A 9,355-nucleotide genomic window follows, 5' to 3' on the forward strand; every position below is an offset into this window, starting at 1 on the left:
TGATTCACAAGTTAGGATTGAGATATAACTAGGGTTGCTTACTAATGATCTTCCTATAATTTCATGTGATGAATGATATCTACTTACCATATAGGGTTTAACTTATAGTTGATTCTGCTATTTCTCCAAAGCATGGTCATGGCATTATCATGAGCAATTTATTCTCAATGGCTTCTACTCCCAATTCTTAGAGTCTATGATCATTACCCAATTGTGATGATCATGCATGGTATGGCTTCCTGAAGTATCTCTAGGAGTATTTGGATATGGTTATACCAATTTTCCCTCTCACTCCATAAGGGCTTGGTTTATAATCTAAGGTTATATTTAAGGAATGATAATGTGATTATCTAAATATGTGGTCTGCCTAAGAATTCTACCTTGCTATCTTCTGTAGCTTGTTCTTCAGGAATTCTGATAAACCTGCATCTTGTGGCATGCCTTCACCTCCTAGCTGCTTTATCTTGATCCTAACTATTTTATGGAATGGCTCAATGTGTTGGTTTTCTTGCATCATGGTTCAAGATGATGAAATGGATGAAGTGTGAGACTCCCTTTTATAGGCTTGAGCAAGCTCTAGTATCATGACACATAGGTGGGTGACTCTTGTTTTGATTTGATGAGTAAGGTGCTTGGTTGTCATGCTCTCATCCATAGCAATCCTTTAAGCATGAGGTGGCATAGCTTAGGATTCAAGTTATGTAGATATTTTCATCCTATGTGGCATGGGTATTATCCTCTCATGTGATTTGTTTTTGGATAGCCAAGTGGCTTTTGTTACTAAATATCTTGTGAATGATTTTATGCTTATGGGTAAGTCACTATATCATATGTGATTGTATTTATATTATAATTGGGATCAAAATGTCAAGAATAAGAATTATACCCTAATTTTGAATGATGGTGTTTGATTTCACCAAGGCATGATCATATGAGTTTCAAAGTACTCATGGTTTATTTTATTCAAATAGTTTGAACTATAATTCGTAATGTAAACGAATTTAGTTTTGTAATATTCCACATATTTAATAAGTTATGATTGCAATAAGAATGTGTGGCTTTTATGCACTTAGGTCCTTGTGTTTTGCTATATTTGGTATTTAGTTTTAAAGTGAATTCAGTTGTACCTCAAGGTAGTTGCTTAACTTTTAAGTGTTAATAATTTAGAGTTTGCTTCTTATCTCTTTGATGGTTATATACCTCTCCCATCTCTAGGGTTTAATGATAAGCTTTTGTTGGTGTTAAGTTCAAGAGTTTAGTTCAAGAAATACCATGAGGTTCATGGTAGGAATATTTATTTGTTAAAGACATGGAAGAGATAAGTTAAGAATGTTTTCTCCATTTTATTGTTACTTGATTTCCAATTGAATAGATGTTCATATGTTATGGCAAGGAATACCATATTATGATCTTTAATAAGATCAAGTAGTTGATCCTTGATTAATATGTTCTTGTGTTGGTTTTAATTCCATTTGATCTAACCCCTTAGATCAAATCATCTCTACCTAAAACAAGGTTTTAACAAAGTCACATTGAGGTTTATTGCACTGGACTTGATGAGCTACTTCAATTCCACCAAGGTCAAGTGAAAGTTCAGTTACTGTGACTGTTTTACTTTAAAGCGCGAAAATTCCCCGGATTTTCTATGCATGAATGCAATGCACACATCTGTTTCCTATATTTTTGTAACCCCAAATACTAGGATATTACATATGTGCACCAACAACTTATGCTAATGAAGGCAAGCGACTATGTGATAGTGATGCATGTAAAATGCATACATGAACCTTGTAGTTTATTGCACTAAAATCCTTATTATATTGCAATTTTATTATATTTATTGGGACTAACCTATTAATAGTTACAAAAGTGCATAATTTATTGGTTTAATTTTTTTTGTGTATTTAGCTGCTCGAGTAGAATGATGTTAAGCCTTCTTAGACCTATATTGTATAAGTTAAGTAGGGTTCACCTAGAACCTCGGATTTATCCTCTATGGACCCCAGAGGAGCTCCAATATGATGTGCATATATGACTTCTAATATTATGCTTCTGTTGTACTACTCCGAGGGATGTAATATTTGCGGATTGGTACTTCGCACATGTTATGTCAACGACTGGCATACTACAACATGCAATGGTATGCAGGGTCACCACAAGGGATATGCCTTGTCTGGCTCATCTTGATGCCAATGGCAAGTTAACGCACACCAACTACAACTGCAAGTTCGTCGATGACCTCAAGGCGAATCTGAAGGCTGGCTACAAGCGCATCCGGAAAAATCGTCCGCGTGAAAAAGGGAGCAAACAGAAGGAAGAGGCTAAGGAAACGAGTGACATGGATGATGATGAATCTCCACAGGAACCCAAGGGGAACTCCGCAGGAAAATTCAAGAATCCCTTTGACAAGAAAACGTGGCCACTTATCACACTTTCCTTGGAAGGCCCACGGCAAAAGCTAAGAAAAATCCGCTCTCCGGACTTTAACCGCCACACTACCACAAGTACCCCCGTACGTGAAGTGGTCGGAAAAACCCATCTCTTGGACCCATAAAGATCACCCGGAGCTGATCCCTAAGGAGCACGATGCCTTGGTACTTAACCCCATGATTGATGGATACGATTTCTTCAAGTGCCTTATGAATGGTAGAGCTAGCTTGAACATCATGTACATGAAAACTTTGAAGAAGATGAACCTGTTGGAAACTCAGCTCAAACACAACGATGTGGAGTTTCATGGGGTGGTTCCGGGTAAGAAAACAAACTCATTGGGCAGCATAACTGTCGCAGAAACAAATGAACATGCTTCAGTATTTTCCGTAAAGATGTATGTACAATAAATATCTATCATGCAGGATGCAGTCCTACGCACAATGCGTGCAAATTTAGCAAGATGCCGGAGGTTTTCATCATGCCAATGAAGAAGGAGGTTTTCAAGTCAACATAGTGAAGCTGTTGCATCTGCCGGCCGATAATGGAGCCTCGGCCCACAAGCTCGGGCTAGCTCGGGCTGCGGCCATTAGGAGCTCTTGGTGGTGGCCTCTTCCTCACCCAGATCCATCATTGTCACGATACTGAATTGTGTGGTGCCTACCTGTATTGGGCTGCCTCACACGAAACAGTCAAATTTCGGCGGAAAAGTAGAAAATCTAAAGATGTTTTCGTCCGTACTTAATTTATGAAAGGGGCTCCCCAACCCACCCCACACCGGTTTGTGGTAAGGAAACCACCACAATATAGAGGTTCAGTACAGATGTTAGACCCAGCGTGATCTACTATCAGCAGTGGTTGCATCTTTATCAGCTGGCCAGTTCCTGAGTTATGAAAGTGCTCTGTTTCTGGTAGTGATCCTAGCTTAGTACTACTTGTGTTGGTAGGCCGCCATTACATGCCTCATGTGGCAAACGAAAGAGCACAAGAACTGTTCACCCAGAGGCCAGAGGTGACAGACTACGATTAATACTCTTTGTTGTTGTTGCCAGAAGCGGCACACTCCGGCCAAAGCTGCCGTGTATGCGCACACCTTACTTCTGCTGCTTTCTTTCAGTACACAACTGTTACCGCTGCATCAGTAGCTAGCCATGCCATCGAAGTGGCAAGCATGCCTCGTGCCGTGCATGTGGCGACAGAAGCAGGAACAGTTGGGTTTCAGAAGTGGCAATCTGTTTGGCTTCATTGCACTGTACTATTTTCCAGCTACCTCTAGGGGCTGTAAGTAGAATTATATACATATGCTCTGTGGTTTATGCCATGTTTATCGAGTTACAATAACTATCGACTTCTGTAGATTGCTGAGAAAGAATTACCTACAAGCCGTGGATTACATGGTGAAGATTGCTTTTATATGGAGAGAAAAAGAAGAAAATCAGATATATGTGTATGTACGTTATGTACTCTCAGCAGGGGAACAACAAAAACGCAGCCTCCCTGTGGATCCTCCTATTCTCTACCAGTATGATCTTGTCCAGCTTCGCCCTGCACCACTGCAGCTGCTCGCTGGTGATCCTCGGCATCCGCAGCACCCGCGCCACCAGCCGCATGTCCACCTGCGAGAAGAAGAGGTTCTGGTTCGACCGGTCCTCCTTGGGCTTCTTGAACTTCTTCACCAGGCAGTTCCCCGTCCTCAGCAGATCCTTCAGCCGCTTCTCTTTCTGCATCGTCACAAGTTCCAACACTGAGTGCCACAGCTCATGTATGTAACTAGTACTACTGGTAGTTTGATGGTACTGTAGCAATTCATCTCCTTGCCGGGTAATACTGTGTAAAGTAAGCCTTACCTTCTGTAACGTGGCATGGATGTGCATCATAAGATCATGGTCCAAGGGGTCCTGGAGCTCGACGTGGGGGCTCGACAAGCCCTTCAGGACCGACGTAGCCGGTGTCTCAGCTCTGTCCGCCTTGATGAACTCCCACAAGATGTGCATCGACTCCTCCATGACGTACTCCAGCTCCTCGCTCGTTATGACGAAGTTCCCCTTGCGCTGGTCCTCCATTCTATCCTTCAGGCTATCCTCTGCAACCCAAAGTTCACATTAGGACTAACAAGTTCAGACACAGCAGCAAACAAATAAACATGGCCTAGTCGGCTTTCCAAGTTCATGAATCTTGGCACTAACCTTTTATCACTGGCACTTGCAAGAGGCTGCGAAGGACGCATCGGTTGTTGATGTAGTTCGGCAGCCTAGGGCCCTTGAACGACTCGTCCTCCACAAACCTCTGCACCACCACCTGAAACTGTTGGAACTCCCCGGCCACCTGGTTGTACTGGTGGCTGTGGTAAGGGTCGGATTCCGGCAGGTCGCGGGCTTGCTCGTACTGCCACCGGAGGAACTCCCATGACAGGCACATCTGCCCGACATAGACCGTCTCCAAGTCGTACCGGAGCTCCTTGAGTAACCGCTCCGACGAGTCCTCGGGTGATCTCCGGCGAGATGATCGGAAATTGTGTGACAGGATGGATGCCACCGTCGGTGAGATGGTCTTTACAGAGTTTGCTGTTTGTTGGGGACCTCTGAGCTGAAGAAAATCTGCAGTGAAATTCAGTACGTCAAAGGAAGATAAAAGGTAATTAATCCATTTCTTGGGGCATGTTCAGCTGGGCCAGATACGCTAGTTAAAGCAAGACAGAGCTGCATCAGTCGTTAAACAGCTTTATAAAGGTAGATGCAAGGCTTGGTTGATACAAAAGTTGCAGGCAGTGTGAATAGCGTTTTAGCAGTCCTTTATCAATCCTAAAGACATGCAGTTCATCGTTCGTCCCAGGTTGAACAGCCAATTCAGGAACATATTTAACCCTTTACAGTGCACCATGTTATCTCTCTCAAGGAAAGATAATATTGAATCTGGGTCATTAAATGATGGAGATACTTTTGGTCCAAATTCATATCTGACCGTTACAATAGCTTTGAAGAGAAGGAATATAATGCTTTGAATACGCGTTGCATATATAACTCTATGCAGATAATTCCCTGCGGCTGTTACTTCCCTGCATTTCTTACTAATCACTCCCTTAAAAAGAATAAGTTCACATCCAACCAAGATTGAAATAACAACTGAATAGTTTCATACCTAAATATAACTATATACGGCCTCTTCAAAATTGAACTATCCAATATTCAAGTTTTCAGTATTGCTTAATTTTGAATCAAAAATTTGAAAAATATTCCTTCTGCTGATCAATTTCAATAGATTTCAATCCTAGCATTTTGGTTCAAAATTGAAATCTTATGTTTGTTAAGATTACATTGATTGTTCGTCACAAAAAGGATGTCTAGGAACATAATATTTATTATTATATTGCCCTAAACTCATGGGTGAAATATCTGTGCTTTATTAATAGGTTAATTCTATTAATAGTATGTATTGAAGAACACAATAAACATTTACTACCCGCGATTTTTTTCTAAGAAAGAATCACTTTTATGGCGAAAACTACCTGTGTTTGTGATCAACCAATTGAACGCTAGACCATCAAATACCTAAAGTAGCCTAAATTTTCTTTTCAGAAAATCTGTGAAATTGGCGTAAAATACTAGAATCAAAGATGACTTTAAATAAACAGTATAGCGAAATCAGACATACCTATAGCGTACATCTTCTGGTAGCAGAGTATGTCAAACTTCCTCATCCTCTCCCTGTAACTCTTGAAGAACTTGTTGAGCTCATCCATCGGGTCCTCGCGCAAGAACTTGGCGTCGATCCTCCATGGCTTGAGGTCCTCCATGGGCGCCTTTGGCGACTCCGACTCCTCCAGGATGGTCGGCAGCCCGACTGACCGAACCTTCTTCAGCTCCAGCTTGAGCTGCTCTATCAGGTCCTGGTGCTCCCACAGCGACTCCAACTCGTCCTCCTCCTCCTCTGTCAAGTCCTTGCGCTTGTCTTCCAGATCGTCGTCCTCGTCCAGCGACTTGGCCTTCTCTGTAACTGAAAAGTGGACGTGCCGAGGGGATTTGCCAGGATAATCATCTGCACAGGCCTGTTCATTTTCTCTGAACTCTTGCTCTGAATGCTCTGGGATGCTATGATCGTCAGAACCTACTGCATATGACTGATGATTTGTGTGGACAATTGCTTTCCGATCATCGGAATCGAATTCGCCTGAATGAGCATTTCTGCTCACGAACTCTTTCTCTGAAGGCCCAGGTCTTCTCTTAATAAAATCATAAGCAACTTCACCTGCTTCTTCTTCTCCGCCGGCGATTCGTTTCCAGGCATCAGATATGAGTTCATGTGAATGACCTTCTGTACCGACAAGTTCATGCCCCGAATGCTGTGGGCTTCTCTTAAAATCATAGGAAACTTCACCTGCTTCTTCTTCTCCTCCGGCGATTCCTTTCCAGACATCAGATATAAGTTCATGTGAGTGACCTTCTGTGCCGACAAATCCATGCTCCGAATGCTGTGGGCTTCTCTTAAAATCATATGCAACTTCACCTGCTTCTTCTTCTCCACCGGCAATTTCTTTCCAGGCATTATTAGATACAAGTTCATGTGAGTGACCTTCTGTCCCGACAAATGCATGCTCCGACTGCTGTCGGCTTCTCTTGCCGTCAGAAACCGATGCCTCTGAGTGATCATCTGTACTGCCCGATTCTTCCCTATCGACAGGAACAAGCTCAGATGAATGATCAAGTTCCCTCTCTGATGGCGCTGGGCTCCTCCTAGTATCATGGAGTCCTTGATGAGACGAAACAACCAATTCTCTGTCAGTGGCTGCCTCTGGACTGCTCTTAGCATCAGAAGAAACGGCCTCGTATGAATGATCATTAATGGTGATGATTTCCTTCTCTGAATGCTCCAAGCCGTCCTCCGCAGCGGAATCAGCGTCGTACACGGGCGCCGCCGCGACCATCTTCCTGCTGCCCGAGGAGCGCTCGTCCCAGTCCTCGTCGTCGTCGTCGCTGCTCATGTCGATGCAGCTCCCCTTGTCCTCCTCCGCGGCTACTCGAGCAAGCTTCTCCTCCTCCTCTCTGTACTCGGCGTCCGGCGAAGGGCTCCGGGACCACATGTCCGCAGGACACTTGACGCTGTCCGGCGAGGCGTGGGCGAGCGACGCCGGCGACACCGCGGGCGCCGACTCCCGGAACGACCGCTCCAGCGCGTCCGCCTCCGCCACCGACTCCATGGCCCCGAGCACCTTGGCCCTGTAGCTCCGGAGGATGGCGGCGTCGTGCGCCGCCGCCGCCGCCGCGGGGAAGTCCTTCTCCGAGACGAACCAGTCGCTGTCCGAGTCGACGACGAGGTCCCGCACCGAGTACCCGTCGTCGCTGGCGCTCGAGTCAGAGTCAGAGTCGCCGCCGCCGAAGCCGGAGAACCCGGACGTCCTCCCGCCGCTCACGGCGCTGCCCCTGGACAACACGGACGGGGACCTCGCCGGCCTGCGCCTCCGCGACGGCGCCCTCTTCCTCGGCGACGCCACCACGGTGTCGCGCGCGACGGGCTTGATCGCCGGCTGGAGCTGGATGTCGCTCTCTGTTACGAAGCCACCGCGCCGCGAGGCCCCGTCGACCACCCTTCGCTCCTCGGGCTTGATCGCCGGCTGGAGCTGGAAGTCGCTCGTCGTGACGAAGCTGCCGCCGCGGCGGGACGCGCCGTCGACCACTCGTCGCTCCTCGTGCTGCGCTACCGCGGCTGCCGGTGGCGGCGGCGGCGGCGCGAAGGACTCCTGCACGCGCACCGTCATGGTCTCCGGCTCCCTGACGAAGCCGCGGAAGTCCCGCTCCGTGAGGAAGCGGTAGTTGTGCGTGACCGGAACGATCTTCGGCTCGGTCTCCATAGCCTCTCTGCTTCGCTCATCTTCGTCTTCCATCAGAACCTCTGTTTCCTCTGCTTCGCGCTCGTGCTTGGCCACCGTAACAAACGGAACTGGCGATTCCTTCTCCTTGGGCTGTTCCACTTGAACCGGCACCGCTCTCGAAACAACCACGGGAGCCACTCCCGGAATCTCCGGCACCTGATTCCGAAAGCTGAAGCTGAGGGCAGGCGGCGAGTCCGGAGCCGCCGGTTCCGGCGGCGGCGCGGCCCGCGGCACCACCGGCTCGGGGTGCGCCGGCGCGTCGTCGAAAGCGCGTCCGTACGCGGCCATGCCGTCGACGAAGTCCTCCTCGCTGGCATGCACGAAGCTGAAGCTGCGCATCATCTGCAGGACCCTGTCGTCGTGCCTGTCCGGCTCCTCCTCCAGCTCGCCGGCCGCGAAGCCGCGGCGGCGGCGCGGCCTCGTCGTCTCCGTCGTTCTCCTTTCATCGTCGCTGCTGACACGAAAAAAAAACCAGGAGAATCACCGAGCGATCGGGAATTGAGAACGCGAAGCGCACGGGAATTCGAGGCGCGTGATTGATTGATTACCTTGGGGAGGAGGAGGAGGAGGAGGAGGGGGACATGTATGCGGAGGCGACGTGGATGGCGGCGACGAGCGCGACGGTGAGGAGCCAGAAGAGGAGGGGCGTGGAGGCGGCGGAGAAGCCCACGACCGACTGCATGAACCCGGCGCCCGCCGCGGCGGCGCGCGCTCCTTCCCCGACGACGTCCATGGCCGCTGCTAGTTGGGCTTCCAAGCCAGCATAGCAGCCTAGGTAGGAGCAGCTACGGCTGATCCTGTGCCGTCCTTTGCACGGCGCGGTCGCGGGCGGCCAGCAGGCGAGGAAAACAACGCGGCAGCGGCCCGTCGTACCGACCGATCGGGCAGTGGAGACGAGAGGGACGATACGAGGAAGGAGGAGTAAACTTTCTAGGGAGGAGGGGGAGGGAAAGGGGCGGAGCGATTTGGACGGGGCAGCCGCGGTGCGACGGCGACGGGACGACGCGGGGACGCTGCGGCTTCTGGAGGAAGACCCGGCCGCGTGGCTGGCTAGGCAGG

The 9,355-nt window shown here is 48.3% G+C and overlaps 1 pseudogene; it reads right to left on the reverse strand.

Annotated features, from left to right (window-relative positions):
• Positions 1-3,802: 3,802 nt before the first annotated feature.
• Positions 3,803-9,029, reverse strand: LOC124656902 (annotated as a pseudogene).
• Positions 9,030-9,355: the final 326 nt, after the last annotated feature.

The sequence above is a fragment of the Lolium rigidum genome, chromosome 5 (genome assembly GCF_022539505.1).
Source record: "Lolium rigidum isolate FL_2022 chromosome 5, APGP_CSIRO_Lrig_0.1, whole genome shotgun sequence".
NCBI lineage: Eukaryota > Viridiplantae > Streptophyta > Magnoliopsida > Poales > Poaceae > Lolium > Lolium rigidum.